Consider the following 14,315-nt stretch of genomic DNA (forward strand, 5'->3'; position numbering starts at 1 on the left):
AGAGCGCATGGGCTCTCCCTGCAGCACGGCATTCACTGGTGGAATCCAGAAGCACACCAGGGAGAGCAGCCTCAGGTTGCCCCCCAGCCACGTCTCCCCGAGGCTCAGCTCCCAGAGAGAAATTCTGGAGCTCTGCCTGACAGATTTCCCCACCTGTCTTGCACACCCTCTCCAAATCATCTCCACTTGGAATAGGCCAGACCAGGAGAACTCTGTATCTGGATCAGGTCATTTCAGCCTCTTTCACCCCTGTCCGCCTCCAATTTTTCCCTCGAATAATTTGTATCTTGTTGGATATACTTTTTGTAAGCTAACTCTAGAGAAAAGGCAAGGCATGAATAAATACCTCTCTGGCCAAGATTCTCTCTGTTACTTCCCCCTTCCCCAAGATGAGTTCTCAAACAGCTTGACCTCTTGTCCTTAGAGTCGCATGGCCCCAAGGAGGAAGAGATTCTGTGACCTCCTATCCCTCTGTCACCATATTTTGCAACTTCAGGGGACCCATTGCAGGGTTCATTGAGTTAGCAGAAATCTGCCCTTCAGACAAACAGAGATGATGGTTTTGGAGGAAAAGGTATCATTGACTTTAAAAAACAATTGTGGTAAAAAAAAAAAAAACATGGTCAAGTGTGGTGGTTCATGCCTGTAATCCCAGCACTTTGGGAGGCCAAGGTACCAGATCACTTGAGGTCGGGGTTGGAGACCAGCCTGGCCAACATGGTAAAACCCTGTCTCTACTAAAAATACAAAAATTAGCCAGGCGTGGTGGCATACACTGGCAATTCCAGCTACTGGGGAGACTGAGGCAGGAGAATTGCTTGAACCTGGGAGGTGGAGGTTGCAGTGAGCCAAGATTGCACCACTGCACCCCAGCCTGGGTGACAGAGTGAGACTCCGTCTCCAAAAAAAAAAAAAAAAAAAAAAGAAAAGAAAAGAAAAGAAAAGAAAAAACCAAAACCCAAAAAAACTACATAGCATAAAATTTAGCATCCTAGTCACTTAAACTATGTAGTACTATAATGTCAGGTATATTCACATGTTGTACAATGGATCTCTAGAACATTTTCATCCTGTAAAAACTGAAACCCTATACCCATTGAACACCAACTCCCTATTTCCCCTTCCCCCCAGCTCCTGGCAACCACCACATCATTGATTTTTTTAAGAGGGCTGTGAGCACAAGCATTCATTATGTTGTTCTTTGAATGACTAATGCATTTCATAATAAATGACAAACACAAGGTAAAAGATTAGTCCATTTTTTAAAGAGGCATCATCTGAGACAGCCTGAGGAAGACAAGATCATAGAAGAAGACATGAAAGTTGAGAAAATTAAACAGGAAATAATACTTAAGTACTCATTTCTCCTCTCCTCTTCTTTGGGACCCCCTTCATGCTCTCCTCACTGGAAAGTGGAGGAGTGGGGACTTCAAGGCCACAGATAAATTATTTTCCCATGTCTTTGGCAATGTTCTTGGTGGGTGTGAAGGAAGGGTGTGAATAAAAATCAGAGCCAGGTAAATACAAGGTCATGTCACTGAAAAGGGGGTGTGCAAAAAGATTCTAGAGGGACACTATCTGCAGCCAGAACCACGCAGGGCAAGAGGGCATGGGGCTTTAGAGTGTAAACGGCCAACAAGAGGCTTCTGTGATGTGTGGATATTTATCTGCATTCTTATCAACATGGTGAGTGCAGAAACCATTTCCCTAGCCCTTTGGTTTGCAGCAAAGCCTGGAGCCTTCCCTGGGACATGAAGCACTATCTGGAGACAGAGCCACAGCCTTTGCCCCTCAAATGCCAGGCTGATCCACAATCCCATGCCTCCGCTCATGCTCTTTCCTATACAATACCCTCTCTGCCTAATAAACTCCTATTCATCCTTCAAAACCCAGACCAAATGCCACCTTCTCTGTGAAGTTTACCAGTTTTCTCCAGGAAAAGTTAGATTGTTCTTTTTTCTGTCCTCCCACAGTATTTCATCCATATCTCATATTACTGTCTTCACATCTGTTTCCCCTATCAGACCATGAACTCCTGAAGGGCTCCATCTTATGTATTTGTTTTCCAGGACCTAAGTATGTCAATATATAATAGGTGTTGGGTGCATGCTGAATGAATGAAACTCCTAGAGCAGAGAAGTTCGGCATCTGGAGGTTGCAGAGGGAGAGGGCAGAGATGGTCTCTCAGCAAGCCTCTCACACTGTAATGTGCCTACTAATCACCTAGAGATTGGGGTAAATGCAGATTCTGACTCAGAAAGTCATAGAAGGGGCCTGAAAATCTGCACTTCCCGTAAGCTCCAGGTGATGATGATGTTGCTGGTCTGCAGACCACACTCTGAGTACCAAGGCCTTCCAGACTTTGGTTCTCAACGTTGCTGAGCAGTCACCAAAGAGATGGGGGAAGGCCCGAGAAGGGATGAAGTCAGTGAGATTCTCTTCCATGACTGGAAAGAGCCCTGTGGAGGGTGGTGGAGTGAGCCAACAGGAAAGCCATAATTCTTGCCCCATCACCCACAGGAACACTCTCTTGATCTTTTGAGTGACTCCAAGATCAGGATGAGAATGAAGAGATAGCTCTTATCAAGCCCTCTAGAGCAGAAATAATCTACTTCAACCAAAAGATTTGAGGCACACAATTGCATCAAAAACAAATATGATTTAACCATCCCATTCTCCCAAAATGAAGCCTGCCTAGCACTGCTGCAAACAGGTCACACACCTGCTTGACAGCCAGGTGTCCACAGGGCACTTCAGACAGCTAGGACCAGGCAAACTAGATGGACAGATCTGCTGCAGATGGCAGGCATGAGACGCTGGAAATAAGATGAAGACCTGACAGCTCCGGCTTAGGGAACGCCTTAAAACACTGCAAAATTTCCACTATAGTGGAGAGGCCAGATTTCATCACACTGTCTCAAGAATAGCACAGGGAGCACCATTGTGTCAATGTTTTTCCCCAAATTCCGATATGATTCTGGACACATTAAATTGCTTAGATCTCAGTTCCTAAGCAGGGTGGGTAAGAGAGGTCTATGGTACCTTCCAGCCCTAAGAGTCTATGATTCTGTGACATAGTTTTCAGACACAGAAAAGCCTTTTTCCCCCACAGTGGTTGGGGGAGGCTTAATTACATTCTCTCATATACCAAACAAGGGGAGTGTGCCATGGGGTGGCTAAAGCTGGCACCAGAAAATGCCTGATAGAGACAAGTCCAAATCCAGTGCTAAGCTTCCTGAGAAGACATTAGGAAATTTCATCATCAACTTTGCAGAAACCAGGAAAGATGAAAGTTGAAGAGTCTTACCTGCCCAGTGCCTTGTCTTTTCGTAGCAGCCAGGGAGTTGCTTTGCTTGGAGGAGCTGGTCTTTTATACCTTCCAGCAAGAATGTATTTCTGGGAAAGGCCCAGAAGGAAAGATTTTAGTGTGGCTTGGAGGAGACGCTGAGGCTTAGCAGGAAACACCATGTGACTCTGGGCACATGCACCAGGAAACTGCAGAATGGCAGGGATTGGTTGATGCAATACCACTGACTGTGGGTGAAGCAACTCCTCTTTCCATCTTTCAACTTAAGTGCATGATCCTGATCTAGTCCTGGAAGGCAAAGCTGCACGCCCTGAGCACATTTGTCCCTCTTAAACTCCTAATGGGATCCGAATAGCTCTTAGAATTATGAACAATTATTAGGTAGATGCAAAAGTAATTGCAGTTTTTGCAATTACTTTTGCATCAACCTAAATGGTTCTCCTCCCCATTCATATATTCGCTGCCCTTTGATCCCTCCCTTACTTTCCACCCCGTTTACTGTGGAATCCAATGGATTCATCTTTTGGATTTAAAATGATTAATAAACATTAATTTTTTTGGGTCAAAATTTCAAAATACTTTGGCCACCAAAGGATGAGAAGAGCCCTAAGCTTGTCATTAGGATAGTGGGTTGCAGTCCCCGCCTCTGCCATTGTATGGCTCTAGGCAAGTCACTTCACCTTCTGGTGTCTCAAATTTTCTAGTAGTGAAATCAGTGGTTGGTTTTGGTGATTATTATGATTCTATGACTTCATGCCTTCTATAGGGTGGCCCATTAAAAAACTCCAGTATCTGGGAGGCTGAGGTGGGTGGATCACTTGAGTTCGAGACCAGCCTGGTCAACATGGTGAAACCCCGTCTCTTCAAAAATTAGCTAGGCATGGTGGTGCATGCCTGTAATATTTTAGCAATAGCTACCTGGGAGGCTGAGGTGGGAGAATCACTTGAACCTGGGAGGCAGGGGTTGCAGTGAGCCAAGATCATGCCATTGCACTCCAGCCTGGGTGACAGGACGAGACTCTGTCTCAACAAAACAAAACAAAACAAAACAAAACCACCACTATCCTATAAATTATTGACCTAAAGCTCAAGTATAATGCTACATACCTTTCCTACCTCAATGACTTTGGAAATTCAAGCTCATTAGATTCATACAAGAAGGAAATAGGAAGATTCTGAGAAAACAAAATTTCATGAGAGTGTATTTTACAGACAGACAATTTAAAACATAATAAGCCTCTTTACGAAATCATACTCTGAGTTGAAAATACTCTGGGAGCAACTGTCAAAAATGTGTCAACCCCAAACCAGACTTCTTGGTTCACCTTCAAAAAAGTGATATTTCCTTTCTCTAGATGATGGAATATATCTAAAAACTGCTTCTCTTGTGATGAATCCAGGCAAATGAGCTGGGCATCTCAGAAGAAGGCAGGTGTCCAGGAGAGGTGAGTGGGACATCAGGTTCTTCTTGTTTTCTTTGAAACACACTTCATCTCCTTAGCCAAGCATTGTTTCTTTGTCTGACCATTCCCTGAACTTTGGCACATGCTTCTCAAGGTTCTTCCCTGTGAATTTTATGCTTAATATGTTCAGGAAGTTGTGTCATTAGGCAGATCTTGACCTAGTTGGTTCTGAATAATGTGAAGATGGAACTTCCTTTTAGAAGACCCTATGGGATAACATTGCTTCCTATGTACAAAATGCAGTGAGTTATGGAGTCAGGGTAACAGCAAAATACAGGTCTGATCATTCCTGGGTTTTATCATGTTATGACATGATATGATATGTCCTAGATTTGGTCTTTCTGTAATGGGTCAAATAGGATGGGGCAGTGTCAACTCCAGCCCAGTAAGATCCTTCCTTGATATTGGCGTGAAGCACACCTGGAGGCAGTCAATCTGACAGTGACATGCCTATTGTACTATAGCTAATTTTTATTTTAGAGCTTTGCTGACATGTGATGACATGTTGTCATGGGTTTATCTCAGTCTAGTCAAATCTGTAGCACAGGTAGATGTCTTCCCATGTGGGAATGGCAAATTGGCCTGAGAAATGGAGAGTGGAAGGCAGAAAGTCTGGGAAAAAGCTAAAAAGGCCAATAGCTTCTCATATGACAGTGCAGAGTCCAAGATATTTTAGCAATAGCAGCAGCAGCAGCAGCAGGGAGTACCCAATGAAGATAAGGTCTATTGCTGGCACATGGCAGTACACACACCCACACACATACACAAACATGCATGCACACTTCCCAGAAATACACAGTTTATCAATGAGACTGATTTTGGACATAGGTGGCTCACCTCTGTCGCCTTCTAGAATTAGAATGCTGCATGCTGCATACACAACCTTTGGTTGATCCAAAGGATTCTCATGGTCAGTAACAAAGTGACCAATCTGTTTGTGTAAGGTGATTGTAGCTCTCACACTGGGTCCATGTCAGGTGCCGTCTCCCATGGGCGCGCAGCTAGTCCCTTCCTTAGCTGTCTGTTTTCACCCTTGTCTGCTGGCTTGGCTGTCATTCATAGCTGGGCAGGGTTGTTTTTTTTTTTTCTTTCCTGACTCAAATGCATTTCCTTTTGTTGGTTTCCTAGAACACCAAACAAACAGACTTCTTGTCCCAAGGATGGCTTTATATGCCCATGTTTACCCCTTTTGGGATTCATCCACTATTTCTACCCCAGAGAAGGGTGGAACCCAGGCACTCTGGCTTAAGCTGTCCCTGGCCTCTGGAGGGGTGTGCAGATGGCAGAGCTTCTCTGAATGGTGTCCTGGGGCAGCATGAGCTGTTGGAAGGAATGGGGACATTGCCAGGCAGCCCCCTTTGGAGAGAGGAGGGATTTGTAGATGAGAAAAAGAAATACTTGGGATGGGTTGTATGTCTCCCTAGCAGACAGGAGGAGGCTCTGTTACCTTCTCCTAGCAGTTTTTTCTTTCTTTTTTTTTTCTTTTTTGAGACAAGGTCTCCCTCTGTCACCCAGGCTGGAGTGCAGTAGCGTGATCACCAATCAGTGCAAGGGCTCAAGCCATCCTCCCACTTCAGCCTCCCAAGTAGCTGGGACTACAGGTATGTGCCACCATTCCCTACTAGTTTTTAATTTTTTGTAGAGACAGATGTTCTCTACTAGTCCCTATGTTGCCCAGGCTAGTCTAGAACTCCTGAGCTCAAGTGATCCTCCTGCCTGGGCCTCCCAAAGTGCTAGGATTGCAGGCATGAGCCACCAAGCCCAGCCTCCTGGTATTTTTTAGTGGGAGAATTGATCTGATGATTGGTGGTTTCTGAGATTGGCATAACATAAGGTTTCCAACTGGCAAACCTATGATCAATGCATTTTTCCAATTAGCCACAGCATGCCAGGACTGAAGGGCTTCCCTGGGAACCAGCCTGGTGGGTGGGCAGAATGCTGTCTCTTCCTTCTCTTCATTAATGGAAAATCTTTTTTTTTTTTTTTCAGTTAACGCCATTCACCCATTTCCCCTCAGTGTTCCCTCTTTCCCTGTTCCTCTTAAACATTCACTGAGCACTTAATAGTATGTGCTTCTTATTTTTTTCTTACTCCTAATCCTCTCTCTTCCTAATTAGTTGATAAATTATGAATTTTAATAAGTTTGCTTAAGCAAAAAAGCTGTCAGATCTGTTCCCTGCCTTGGCAGGGTAATGTAGGCATAGGGCTGGGAAAGGGGACAGACCTCAATGGAGCAAGACAATCTGACCCTGAATAAATCCTGAGTTGCTCAGAGTAGAGATGGGGCAATAAACCAACTCCCACTTAAGCCACAAATAAAGAAACACAGTATTTTAAACAAAAAACAATCTTGATTGCTATTGTTATTCTGTGAGCGGTCTGATGATATGCTTTGTGATAAGTCCATAAAGAAAATATCATGCCAATAAATGCCCTGTTTCTCAAGCAAGCAAGCATGTGTATGTGTGTGTGTATGTGTTTGCACATGCACGTGAATACAGATGTGACAAAGCGACTAGTGAAAATGCAAGGAGCACTGGATTATTAAAACTCAGCAAGCCTGGCTCTAGTCCTAGCTTGCTAGTCAGCAGCATGTGACATTGGGGAAATTACTCTTTATTCAGAGGCCTCAGTTTCCTTCTCTGGAAAGAGAAATGGGTCCACTAAGTAATTGTGTTGGGTCCCTTGGGTTGTGATGTTTAGAATTCAATTGTGAATCAGTAGATCTTGTAGGTCCCAGTGCCGGTCAGCTTCTGCCTCATTGTACAGTCTTGTACACATTACACACCCTCAGGTTCTCTTCATATAAAAGGGGGATGAGAATCCTATGTTCTCACTCTTAGGACCAGCTGGGATGGGGTAGGAGGACAACTATCCCAAAGGCTGTTTCTCCTTAGTTCTGAGGGACAACCAGAAACAAAAGAACAGGAAAAATCTTGTTGAGAAAGAAGAAAAATTCTGCTGGGAATGTGATCCTTCTCTTAGTCACTCAAGTTGGAAACCAGGGAGACATGCTGGGTACTTTTCTTTTTTCTTTTCCTCTTTTCTCTTCCTTCCTCCCATCTTCTTGGTCACCAAATCCTGTCCATTTTTCCTTCATAAATCTCTTGCAACTGTGGCTTCCTTGACTTCCCCACATTCTGGTTCTGCCCTGCCCTGAATTACCCCCATTTTTTTTTGAGACAGAGTGTCACTCTATTGCCCAGGCTGGAGTGCAGTGGAAATATCTTGGCTCACTGCAGCCTCTGCCTCCTGAGTTCAAGTGATTCTTCTGCCTCAGCCTCCCAAGTAGCTGAGACTACAGACTTGCGCCACCATGCCCGGCTAATTTTTTCTATTTTTAGTAGAAACAGCGTTTTAGCGTGTTGGCCAGACTGGTCTTGAATTCCTGACCTCAACTGACCCACCCACCTTGGCCTCCCGAAGTGCTGGGATTATAGGTGTGAGCCATTGCGCCCGGCCCCAATTTCTGTAATTGCAAAAAAATTACAACTATTTTGCTCCAATGTCATAGCCTTCTCACTGGTCTTCCTGAGTCTGCCCCAAAACCGCATGTCCCTTTACGGTAGTTTTCTGTACACAGTACCCCACTATCCATAGGACAAGGTCTTAGGTATTAGCCAAGGCCCTATACTGCCTAAGCCTGTATCTATCCCAGCCTATCACATATTGCGCCTTTACCCAAGCTTTTTGTTGCAGCCAAGTAAACTATTCATTCCCTGACATGCCATGCACATTCCTGACCCTCTGTCTGTTCGTCTGCCATTCTCCATACCTGACTCGTTTGCTCCCTTCTTGCCCAAGTCCAATATCTAGCTCAAGCCTTCTCTTCTCCATGAGGCTATCATTGTCTGCCAAGCTCCAGAAAGCATTGCACACTAATTCTTTTTCTCCCCTTTGCTTTTCCTATTTATTGTCTCTATGCATCTTTCCTCTTGCCCAAATTAAATCAGAAACTTCTCAAGAGCTGTAAATTACATTGTGCAATCAATAAGATTTGCTTTGATGATAAAGATGATGACACTGGTGTAAAAATTACCTTGGCTTAATTCAGTCATTCAAGTCCAAGTTCTTGACTGTCAGTTCTAAAGCTGTCTCTGAAGACCGTTTTCTAGCCTGAATGAAATACTGCACTAAAGTGTAGCTAGGGCTGGGTGTGGTGGCTCACACCTATAATCCCAGTATTTTCAGAGACTGAAGCAGGAGGATCCCCTGAGGCCAGGAGTTCAAGGTTACAGTGGGCCATGATAGTGCCACTGTACTCCAGCCTGGGTGACAGAGCAATATCCTGTCTCTTAAAAAACCTTAAAAATAAAATTTTAAAAAATGTAGCTAGAAGGAATAATTTCTGAATTTTTCTCTTTTCTCTTCTATTTTCCTTGATTTAGAGCCCCCACTGCCCATCACAAGCTGGAAAGGAACAGAGAGAGCCAAGAGATCATAATGAACGACTGAATCTTGTCTCATTTACAGTTGGGAGAAAATAGCAGTTCAAGCCCCCTTTTCCAAACCTAAGATGGAACTTCAATGCCTATTTCCCAGATGCTGAAAGAATCTTTCAGAAGCAACAGAACTCATGCTTGCTTCGCGCCCAGGCTTGCGAAGCTGCCTTCTTAGGTGTCTATGCTGGAGGGAGGCTGGGGTCCTGAGTAGGTGCCCCGAGAAGGCGTCCTGCCCTGCTTGCTGACTAACCCACAGGTTGGGGGGCAGAGTGCAGGGTGTGTGCTCCCTAGGACTTACTGTAAATGGCTGAATTCTCACTACTTCCCTCCTGGGGCTCCGCCCTGATGATTTTGGGGTACATGAGGATAATAGATGCTCTGGAAGATTGTGGTGGAGGCTGGAATGGGGTGAAACGCTCCAATAGTCTCTGTCTGTGATGGAATTCCTTCCACTCTGGTGGGAACCTGGGGAGGGTGAAGTGGTTATTGCCTCTCACTCTTCTCACAATGCTAAGAAGGGGACAGAGGCCAGGGAGAGGAAGTGAAAGAATCGTCACCGTCCTACTCTCTTTAAATGAATACAGGCTTTCCAAGAGGCCGAAAGAGTGCACCGTAGAATGTGCTTCTACTCAGCGAGCAACACGGCCTCTGATATGCCTCTAACAAAAGATAATCGTGACCAGGTACCCCTGAAGGAAACTGAGATTCTAAAATTTCTTTGATATCTTACTTAAGAGAAAAATTTTTATTTTGGAACAATTTTGGATTTATCATATTATTACAAAGATAATACAGAGTTTCTGTACACTCCACACCCAGTTTCCGTTATGATTATCTTATTTTACAATGGTACGTTTGTCACAATTAATAAAGCAATATTGTTACATTATTATTAAGTAAAAGGTCAATATCTTACATTTTAACTTTCAAATTCACGCTTTTATGTCCCATTCAATAACTTATCTGTTTGCTTTTATATAAAAATTTAAAATTTACTTCACAGCAACCTACAATGGACACTCCAGGAACGTGAGCCAAATGTAACCTGTGCTCTGTGTTTTCTGGGCCACTACGGTGTTCCCTGGGGGAGCTGTCCAGCTTGGGCCACTGAGAGTGAGTTCAGAGCGGAGTCGGAAGGAAATCTCATAGGGCTCTGATGGCCTGCTCCGTGGCTGTAACCCCAAGGGTCACTCAGTCTCTGAGCCTCGGCTTCCTCTTCTGGCAAGTGGGAGTAGGAGCAGCAGCCCGCCTCACAGGGTGCCACGAGGATAAGCTGGGCTCAGGCGTGCAGACACGTAGAGCATGATTCCCACAAAGTGATTAGCATCAGGAGCATCCCTGAGACAGGAAGGTGAGCAGTGACTTCAGCACGAGCTGGTTCTTGAGACGTCATGCTTTCACCCTGCCAGCCTCCTCTGAATCTCCACTTCCAGTCCTGAGGAGGGTCAGAAGCTGAAACTGAAAAAGGAAATGGCTTCAACCCCACGTCCTCATGGCTGGGTTGCATGCCACAGACAGGGGAGACAGAAAGGGAAAGTTTCTTTTTTTGGCTTCTGCTGCTGGACATTCTCTCTCTCCTGGTGACTGTGTGGCTCTCCAATGATCTGCTTGCTATCTAATGGGAAGAAAAAAGGAGGTGATGTGGGCCATGGCACCACCCTGTCCCCCAAGGAGCCAGCTCTAGTTTTGCCTCTTTTGGTCACATGGATTTGAAATAGTCCATCTTCAGCCTGAGGACAGCAGCTGGCCCAGGCAGGGTTTCTGCTCTTGAACTCGGCAACCTAGGCTAGTTGCTCTCACCTCTCTGAAGTCCCTGTGGACCCGGCTACTGCATAGCTGATGATGTCTGTCTGCTGAAATAAAGCCTAGCAGAATTTTCTAGCCTGACAGCTGAAAACCAGCCTGCATTGCTTATAGTAACTCATGTTTTCTCTTTTCCCTTCTTGCTACAGATTTTAGGAGGCCCATTTTGACCTCAGTACCTGGCCCCACATGAGGTGACGGCCCCACTGTTAGCTTTCCATGTCTAAACTCTGAAAATTTGCCCTGAATTTGGATCCAGTGCCTGAGGCACTGCCACTTCTGGCAGTTTAATCATGGTCCTTACTGGATTTCACATCCTACAAATTCAACTGGCCCTTCTAACCCCTGCAGTGGGGTAAAAGTCCAGCCTCTCCCTCCAGCCCCAAGTTCTAAAACCTGGCTCCGGCCCACCTTCATGAACCCTCCCATTTGTGGCTATGTCAAAAGAGAAAATGATGAATGGGCAAGAAAAACAGAAACTGATCAAATCTGCCTGAGATTCTGACCTCCTAGAACTTATAAAATCTGTAGCAATAAAACTTTACAGCCTCAGATTAGGGATCTGCAATTCCCTGCTCACAGCTGCAATGACAGCAAGAGACCATGACCTAACAGACTCAATTGGGACAATTCCCGTTTGTGGGATGTTTTCGATGTGTCACACAATCCTAGATTTCCTTGCTATTTTTATCTTTTGAAACATTCTCCAAGAAATCTAATGTGGAAGTTCCTTTTTTTTAACATAATTATGTTGTTTCACTTCAAGTTGATGGAGTTCTAGAAATCATTAATTAGGCTACTGTAAGAGGGCAATGTAATTCCAATCTGCAAAAATACAGGAAATGTTAATTCTCTAGAAATGGAGTTAAGCATAGATCTGGGACTCATAAATAACAGGGCAGTGTTTTGACCCTGGTGATATTTGCCAAGTAAATATAGCAAGGGGATTTTAGTCAGCCTGGCTTTGCCTCATCCTGATTTATATTTGTCTGATTCTTTTAAAAAGTAAGCTTAGAGTTTGAACAACATTTAAGAAGCCTCTGGTTCAGTGATTCCCAAAGGCTAATCTGAATCAGTGGAAAGCTTGGGAAAAATACAGGCATCCAGACTCTGCTCCTGGTCTACAGAATTCTAGCTCTGGCATTGGAGTTGGAGAACCTTTATTTCTAATAAATCTCCTGGGTGAGTCTGACATACAGGCAGATTTGGAAACTACTAATCTAGCTGAACTTTCTACCTTCTGTAGGATTCCCCACTACATCTTTGTTCCTCGAGGTGTGGTCCAAAGTCTTACAGCACTGGAATATTCTGGGAGGTACTAAAAAATACAGAATCTCAGGCCCCACCCAGATGTACCAAATCAGAATCTACATTTTCACAAAATCCCCAGGTCATATTTATTTACATTAAAGCTGACAGATGGTCATCAAGTCACTGCTTGAACACTTCCGGGGTTGGGGAGCTCAGTATTTACATGGCAACCTGCTTCACTGCTGGGAGGCTCTAATTATCCAGCTCTTTCTTATATTAAGTTCACTCACTCATTCATGCATTCATTCTACAAATATGGGCAGACTCTAAAAAGTTGACCAAGATGACATAGTCACATGATCATATTTCAGCCATTTTTAAATTGCAGTTCATAGGCAGAGAGAACCCTTTTTTTCTTTTTCAGACGGAGTCTTACTCTGTCACCCAGGCTAGAGTGCAGTGGCGTGACCTCGGCTCACTGTAACCTCCGCCCCTTGGTTCAAGCAATTCCCCTGCCTCAGCCTCCCGAGTAGCTGGGATTACAGGCACCTTCCACCACGTCCAGCTAATATTTGTATTTTTAGTACAGACGGGGTTTCACCATCTTGGTGGTCTTGGCTAGGTTGGTCTTGTACTCCTGACCTCGTGATCCACCTGCCTCGGCCTCCCAAAGTGCTGGCATTACAGATGTGAACCACCGTGCCTGGCCAAGAGAGAACCTCTCTTAACAGAGATGTATTTTCTTCTTTGTTTTCACATAGGCCAGTGTGAAACTAAGGGCCTGTCTCTTGTAGAACGTTACTGAGGGCTGTAAGAAGTTGGTAACACAATCCAACATCCTGAATTTTCCCCACCATCCTCCTAATGCAACAGCCTGCATAGTATATGGTCCCCATTCCCAGGCACATCAGTGTAACTCCTTGCTATCCGAAGTGTGGTCCACGGCTCAGCAGCAGTGGCATCACCTGGCATCCTAACAAGCCTGCATTCTCTCAGGAATGCAGACTGTTAGGAATGCAGCTCTCAGTTCCCACCAAATCAGGATCTTCATTTGAACAAGATCCCCAGGTGATTTTTTTGCACATTAAATTTCAACAGGCAGAAAAACCGGTTCTATTTCACAATCCTTAAACAGGATCGCTAACTTTCTAGCTCAGGATCAAGCACTATCTCTTCAGCCAATTCCATCAAGTATAAGCCTGTTAATTGCAGGATGCCTACTTCCAGGCACACATTCTGTATTACTTAGCATGTGTTTGCTGCGTCCAGGTCACCAACAAACTAGCTCAAATTGGCTTAACTAACAAGGCAAATTTCAAATTGAATGCTAGCCACATGGATGGTGATTATACAATTTGTTCCATATTTGTGTTGCTGCTGTTGGTGTAATTTTTTTTAGTCGTGGTAAAATACACATAATATAAAATTTACCATCTTAACCATGTTTAAGTGTACTGTTCACTTTTGCCAAGTATCACATTGCTATGCAACCAATAATTGTTCCATATTTTTTGATCATTTGAAACAAACAAAAAACACCTCTAACAAGAATCCAGGGATAGGATGGACTTCAGGGTTGACTTACTTCAGTGGGCCTGGCTTCCTTCACCCTGCAGTTCTCCTGGCTTTGCCTCCTCTCAGCTTCAACTCCGTCCTTCCCTTGCAGGCAAAATGGCACACAACCCTCTGCAGGGGAAGGCAGAGAATCTCACAGAAGAGAAAGAATAGCTTTCCCAGAAATCCTGGCAAGCCTTTTCTTACATCTCACTGGTCTGAATTGGAACATGTGCCTGTTCCTTAATTGGCAAAGAGATTTTATGGGTCATCAGATTGTTGCTCTAGACAGATCACTTGGCTTTAGGGTGGAGAAGAGTTGGAGGGTAGGACTGGAGACAGGAAGGTCAGGAGGCACCCTGTTGCAATGATGAAGGTAGGAACTAATGGTATCCTGGAACGAGGTAGTCCTGGTGGTCCTGGAGGTGGAGACAACAGCTTGGGGCCCACCAAGTGCGGGTACCCAGAAACTTGTCACACTGGCCCTTTGCCCTC

General features: G+C 44.6%; 2 protein-coding genes across 3 annotated transcripts in view; one reads left to right on the forward strand and one right to left on the reverse strand.

Moving 5' to 3' along the window:
• Window positions 1–3,440, reverse strand: part of LOC105476817 (lactoperoxidase) — a 29,885-nt gene extending 26,445 nt beyond the window's left edge. The window contains exon 1 of the mRNA XM_071082887.1: window positions 3,308–3,440. The gene's annotated coding sequence lies outside the window, so the exon portion shown is untranslated. The remainder of the gene's footprint in view (window positions 1–3,307) is intronic.
• Window positions 1–14,315, forward strand: part of LOC105476818 (MKS transition zone complex subunit 1) — a 44,060-nt gene that overhangs the window by 7,824 nt on the left and 21,921 nt on the right. The window lies entirely within an intron of this gene.

The sequence above is a fragment of the Macaca nemestrina genome, chromosome 17 (genome assembly GCF_043159975.1).
Source record: "Macaca nemestrina isolate mMacNem1 chromosome 17, mMacNem.hap1, whole genome shotgun sequence".
Taxonomy (NCBI): domain Eukaryota; kingdom Metazoa; phylum Chordata; class Mammalia; order Primates; family Cercopithecidae; genus Macaca; species Macaca nemestrina.